This window comes from Rhopalosiphum maidis, chromosome 4 (genome assembly GCF_003676215.2).
Source record: "Rhopalosiphum maidis isolate BTI-1 chromosome 4, ASM367621v3, whole genome shotgun sequence".
In the NCBI taxonomy this organism is placed as follows: Eukaryota; Metazoa; Arthropoda; class Insecta; order Hemiptera; family Aphididae; genus Rhopalosiphum; species Rhopalosiphum maidis.
The window spans coordinates 8293927-8301525 of record NC_040880.1 but is presented as its reverse complement, the minus strand read 5'-3'; the positions used below and the strand labels follow the sequence as shown (position 1 = coordinate 8301525).

Sequence of the window (7599 nt, the reverse complement as noted above, 5' to 3'; positions counted from 1 at the left end):
GTCTCTCAATCTCACTTTTATGTATTAATTATCATAAGCAATAGTTCTAATAAAATAGTATATAATTTATTAAAAACTATATACTTTTCTTCCAATAACAATATTATAAGACTTAAATCATATACATTAATGATTATACTTAATATAATATAGTTTGAAGAAGTATAAAAAAAGCTTATCGTATATAACTATATTATTCGAAAAACGATTGCGCAAACTAGTATGCAAAAAGTTTGTACTGATAACGATTGATATAATGATCGATCGTGTAACATTTGTCATCTATTAGTTAAGCTACCGAATTCATTGTACTACAACCGCGCTCTCGTTACAATAAACTGAAGCTGGTAATTAAACAACTAGTAAAATATGGTAAGTTAGGTCAGGATAAGTTAGGTACCAAGAATTGTACATATTAGTGATACTGAAGTAGCGAGTTGTTAAGCTATAAAACTGTGTTTCGATGTATAAATTCTTATTGTGACTTTCAAAGTCATTAAAAATAAGGCTACAATGCCAATGATGACATCTTTCTTCTAAATAAATAAGGGTAATCGCCACCGAAATATTTTTCAAATAGTGAACTAAAAATTGCAATATTAATCTCATTAATTCGAAATATATCTATTAATTTATATTAAAAATAAATATTTTAATTTCATGTGCAATAGTAATACCACTATAATACAAATACGTGGTCATCAATATTATTCTTTACATGTTAACAATCGATATATAATACAAACTTACGTTGAACAACTTAGTATTAATAAAATAACATTTGAAATTTTAAAATATTTTACTTGCACGAAAACACAATAAATATTGTACACACACACATAGGTACACATATTTTAAATATACTTATACTATAAATGTGTTATAATGCTGTATTATAATAATTTTTATTTTCAGTTAATAAAACAGTCTGCTCCCACGGGCTGAAAATTGTTCACAACGCCTCTGCCATCGTCGATTCAGATACAATAAATATGTAAGTTACCATAATTTTAAATATATTATCTCATCTATTTTCAATGAGCAAAATATACTATACATTATATTATAACAACACGTCATGTTTCATGAAACTCGACGTTGTCATATCGATGATAATAAAGTGTATTTACAGTCGTTTCCCACATAAATATTTATTAAAATGTATTCATAAGTCTCAGAATATAACAATATATAGTAAGACAAAATTGCTCAGCCAGTTTATATAATATAATATTATTATTATTAATAATAATAATAAATATATTATAATATACATATGTTTAACGGTAATAACCATTGTTAAACTAATAAAAATGATAACATAAAAAATGTGTTTTCAATGGTAGTGTAGTATCGTATTCTATGCGTTATTTTGAATAAAAGATACTCGAAGTTAAATATGCGTATATAAATTGTATAACATTATCGTGAAATAGTCATAATGGTCTACATGCCTCTTGTCTGCAGAGTGTCTCAATTATTGTTTACCATAATCAAACGCGGAAACATAGAATTGTCAAAATAAATTTTAGTCGCTGTTCGTGATCCGACAAAAAAAAATAAAGGTAGGTCTTACCGGAAAACTAACGTCTTGAGTGTTGTTCAAAATAAGTCGATAATTACGTCATATTTAATGTATGACAAGTGAAATTTAGTTTTACAGTCACCCACAAAAAATTAAATTTAATATAACAGTCCATAGTAAAACACAATATTAATATTCGTACTATAATGTATTATACGAGTATTATATTATACATTATTTATCAATTGTAAAATTTGAATTAAAGTCAAAGTAATAGGTAACTACTAAGTACTAATATAAGTTAACAGTAATGATGTATGAATTTTAACATCATTTCTGCAGTCCCGTTTAATTATTTCTTGATTCGAGACTGATTTGCAACGACTTAATGCAATTCATTATATTTATTTATATACCAAATTTTTAAAAAGTATCTCAAGTCTCACCTCATGTTGTAAACAATTTGACGCTGAATTTTGTTGCTGTTTTATGTGCCCATATTGAATTGTAGTATTTATTATAATAGTGCGGTAGGAATGAAGAATCTTTGAGTCATTAATGTTTTGCTGGCAATCTACTTCTATCTTTTGTCAAATCTTTATGACGAAAATATTATGTTTCAGACATATAAGTATACATATTAATATTAAAGGTACAGTATGCATTTACCCATAACAATCGGACGTTAAAAATATTTACAAATACGTCATAAAATTTGTCGTTAAAGGCCTAAGCATGTATTGCATAGGTACTTTTATACTATAAATTATATTATATTAATACATGCAAATATGCAATATTACTGTTTAACGTAACGTAGGCAAACTTGTATTATATTAGAGATTTGGACAATAGTTGTAAAAACTCGGCCACACGGTTGTCTAGTCGGTCAATGGTGGCAGTTAAAAATTATAGAAATAAGTAATAATAGGGTCTTTCTTTTTTACATTGCGTCTTATTCCTATTTATTTTAATGTTTGTCAAAAATTAAATAAGTATTGAAAATCGATACTTTCTACATAACATGTTGTTTTCAGTGACATTTGTTTTGATGTGGATACGTTAAAGTGTTTTATTATTATTATTTATTTGATTAGCATTTAGTCAGTGATTATAACAGCTTGGCAATTATTTTAGTTATACCAAATTATGACAATATAGAAAGATAGAAAACAAAAACATAAATACAATATTAAATAACAAAACCAGTTTCCAATACGAAATTAATTATATTTTTGATGACCGCTGCAGATTTAATGTTAAGTATATTAGTTAATGTAAAGAGGTCGAGGGGATGTTAGAAAATGTCAGGTAACTGAACAAAGTTATATGCTTGCAAGTATTTAAAGAGAGACAGATTAAGAATGTATGAGAAAGATCGCGAGGCTTTCAGTTAAGTGTAGTGTAAGTTACAAGGAGAAGAGTCATATAAACCAAGTTTATAGATGTGGTTGGATAGAAGCGAATGGATCTTAGTAAATCTAAGTTATTGATTAAACCAGATTTTTTATTAGGACTGTTGGGAAAAATAGTATTGTTTTTGATAGCAGAGCCAGTAGTTGGAATAAAGTTTGGAAATGTGACGACGTAAAATAGGGATAAAATCAGTTCGAGGTAATCAAGCTTTGGAAGGTAAAATTGTGTTAGAAATAGATTTGGCTAGCCTGTTTGCTACTTCGTCACTATACATGCTGATGTGACTATAGGGATCCACATAAGTTGAATTAAGCGACTTGCCTGATTGAAGTTATTTGTAAATGATTTGATATGAAAAACAAAAGGGGGTAGTTTAGAATTAAAAGGATTAGATTTTAAGGATTGTAAACAAGACATATGATCGAAGACTATATTAAATAACTATTAGGGGTTAAATTTTAAATGAACGCAAAAGGGCTTCGTAAATAGCATAATACTCTACGGCAGCGCTTCCCAAACTGTGAGGCGCGAGCTTTTGGCAGGGAAGGCGCGAGCCGTGTGGTAAATATTTACTGTTAACTTATACTATCATAAAAATAAAAATGTTTGTATATTTAAATACTATTAATTTGTAATTCAATTTTTTATGGGAGGCGCAATTATTTTTTTTAATTTTTAGGGTGGTGTGAACTAAAAAAATTTGGGAACCGCTGCTCTTCGGTATAGAAGCGCGATAAAGAGAGCAGATTACTGGTAAAAGAAATGTACAGTTCTGTATAAAGAAGGAATATCCAAGTGATAAGGGAGAGACTGAGCCGTTGGTATAGATGATCGTGAAAATAGGGAAATTAAGGTTATGGTAATTACAACAAAATATTATTTTAACGCCGTACACAATAATATATTGTTACAATACTAAATCAGGTTTCCACTATACACGTATAATATATGTTCGCATATATACACAGTGTAACAGGACTATTTAACAAATATAGTAACATTTGTAATGGAAATTTGTCAAATAGTCCTGTTACACCTTTTATAGGTATATTAGGTGCATAAAAATCCTTTGCCGTGATTGACTGGTATCCAATATCCACGATAAACTCATAGTATATACCATAGTGTTTATATATTTTTCCTATAATTTTACACGGCCACATTTTAGAATATTGATAAGGAGACGCTAAAATATAATATTGATAACGATTATCGAAAATACTTTAGTACAACCACATTTACCTAGTTTAACCAATGTAAAACCTTAAGGGGTTCGTTCGTAGCGTAACGCGTTGTGCATTATGGAAATCCGCACTTACACTATATATAACAATAACCAACGGTTGCTTCGACTTGTGCAAGCTCTGTATCGCGGTCACTGGTAATTCCCGAGGGTTTATTATAGAATCTCACCGGATTTCACCGATTAATATTATGCCGAACATTTTTCGAACGCGTGGTGCCGAGAATTTATAAGCCCCGTAGTTATATCAGGTCATGGTATTCCGTTTACCTATGAGACCGTTGTAAGTTCGGCCACGACCGCCGCCCACATCGTCGTATATACGCCACATTGCAGTGCATACTCGGGGCGGCGAGCGGGTGGTAATCGTGATTATTCCTGTTAGTCATGATTGTTATTGCAATCGACTACGCTCGTCGCCATCGTCTTTCTCTGCACCTGTGTATCGACGCTGTCCGATTTACGACGATGTTCCATCGAACTATTTTCGGAACATTGTTAATTTACTGAACAGTGAACACCCTTTTTTTAAAACGTTTACTTATGTAGTTAGGTGTGCTGAAAACGATGGTTAAATCAGCAGTTGTTGCTCGGACTTTGAAGTTATAGTCATTAGTTATATATAGTTATCATTTATTGTGGTATAATATTATAACGTCTAATCGGTGCGTGGTTCGTACAGATAAGTAATAACGCAGTCGATAGTTTGAACTGTCTGAGGCCGGGTTCATAGCCACGCCGTCTGTCGTGTATTTTGACTGTGATAAAAATACCTAATATGAAACATTACCACTTATTAAATAGACTAGTAGATGCTCTCAAAGCCTATCGGTTCCAGTCACCAAACTCGAAGATTTTTGTAATGTATGTATATGACTTATCTTATATCATGTAAGTTTGACAAATCTAAATCAACACCCTAGGTAAAATAGTAGGCAAGCACGACACTAGAATTCTTTTCTAGGAAGGGCAGAGTGGGGCAAATATTTTTTTTACATGGCTAAGGTTTTTTCAACAATCAATGAGGTTATTTAAATAAAATATAAATATTTTCGTATCATATAACTTAACATAATATAGCTATTAGCTATATAGTACAAACTTTTGAATAGTTAAAAATATTTTGCCAAATATTTTTTTATGTATCTTATGTAAGATAATTTTTAATCACCTACCTTCAACAATTATATTAATAATGATGTACAAAAATGATAATTTCTTATTTGAATTTATGTTAGTAAATAGTAGGTTATTCCATAAAAAAAAGACCAAAGATGTTATTTGTTCAAACTTCATTAATATTCAATTATTACAATTAATAAAAAATTTGATTAAAAATTAATAAAATAAAAAATTTAACTTTATTATATCATGCATATTTTTCAGTAGGGGGGCTGGTGAGGGGGCTGAACTGTTTTTTGAGGGGGCTAGAGCCTCACCTGCCCCCTCCCCCTTGGCGCCGTGCCCGATAGTAGGCCGATGACATATAAATATTAACTAATAAGTGCATAATAATTGTCGCTTCGTATTATTCGTTTTATAGTCAAAAATTCATAAGAATCCAACATTTATATATATTGCGTACATCTATACTAGTGATTTTTAAAATTATTTTGTTGTTGTAGTTGACAATTGGATAGTAAAGAATTTGTTATTAATTTTATTGAGTATCGTTGATCGGGTAAGTGGCAATTACTTATCTACCCGTAATAAATAGTAATTAATGAATAAGTAGTTAAATATTATAGATTACAATTGTTATAAAAATGATAATGTATATACATTTATAGATTATAGGTATTCCTATATAATTGTTTATTATTAAAATACAAACAGGTTAACATTTCGATTATAATTTTTTCCTAACAGGTCCAAACTTGCTTTGTCCATAAAATTGATAATTCAACATCATTGCCCATAGGAGTTTGGTTGAAGGAAAAAAATATAAAAAAACAACATTAATTCATTATACAATATTATAATACTTGTATACATAATATTATACCTACCTGTACCTATATGCCATTATTTTATATACATCACCACATATAACATACTGAAACCCACACACCTAAGATGTGACAATTCGACACTAAAATAAAATATAACAATAATAATTTTATGTATTTCGCTAGAGACACACATATTCAGATTCACCAAGCATACTCATCTCCATTTCTTCCTTTCTTAATACACATATCCAAATAATAATTTTCGGAATTTTAAATATTTTTAAGGACCATATTTATGTAGGTATACTATTTAAGAAATGTCATAAAATCATTACAAACATCTTTTATTTATATTGTAAATTATTAAGCAGATAATTTTGTTAAAAATGTTTATAAATCTATATCGATATTCAATCGAGTAGTTTTTAAGTTTGTGTACTAAGAATAATAGGTTCATTATAATGGACTTGGAAAGTTGAGGCTCTATGTCCACTACCTATGATGATTTGAAAGTATAATAGTATTATGCTTAACATACGAGTACCTATATATATTTTAATAACTTGGATTCTAATGACTTTTATAATTTTCTAAACAATGATCCATTTAACAATTTACAGTAAAAAAGGCAATTATTATTATAAAAATGGAAGTCTGTAGTAAAATTAATATAGATTTATCATGACTACAAATTATTTTGAAAAATATTTTAAAAAACGTTATTACTTTTCTAAAAAACGAATGTTTACATTTAAAATAATCGTCTCGTATAATAATAAAAATATTACGGTGGGCTAAATAAAAAATATACCAACTGCGTCGCAGAGGCGGGAATAATTGCGTTTTTGAATCAAGTCACGGGCCAAAAATCCTCGGCTAAGTTTAGCCGTGGCATTCCGAAAATAAATGTGAGACTGAGCTATAGGTACTGTGTTCGTTTAAGTTTGCATGACATATCGTTCGCGCGTATAATACTCATACACGAGTTCTTTACGGCGCGAATTCCGGTAAAGTTTAGCACAAGTTGTATATGACACCGTGCATACTTTTTCGAGAATTATACACATTATTACTCACACGAGTAGCAAAAATAATAATATTTTTATCATTGTTGTATTCTAAATCGTTGCAGTGTTTCCGATTACAGTATTATCTATATTATGCGATCACGACTACAGTAGTCGATTCGGGAACGTGTTTCTAAAATTTCCATGCACCTCCTAGCGCACAATAGTATACGTCTAAATATTAATACATTAATATGCTCTATACTTGTAGCTTACATTACGATTGATGTAGATATTCTTCAATTATCAAAAAATAATAATAATAATAATAAATATATTTATACGATAGGTACATTATAAAATCAACTTCAACATTTAATGGTAGATTTTTTTTATTAAAATCTTTATTTTTGATACACCTCCATTCGTAAGCTACTATATATGCTTGTCAAAATT

At 29.3% G+C, this 7599-nt stretch overlaps 1 protein-coding gene across 1 annotated transcript in view; it reads left to right on the top strand.

Moving 5' to 3' along the window:
• The first annotated feature begins 937 nt into the window (after positions 1–937).
• LOC113549849 (facilitated trehalose transporter Tret1-like) overlaps positions 938–7599 on the top strand; it is a 54089-nt gene continuing 47427 nt past the window's right edge. Inside the window, exon 1 of the mRNA XM_026951326.1 lies at positions 938–994. The gene's annotated coding sequence lies outside the window, so the exon portion shown is untranslated. The remainder of the gene's footprint in view (positions 995–7599) is intronic.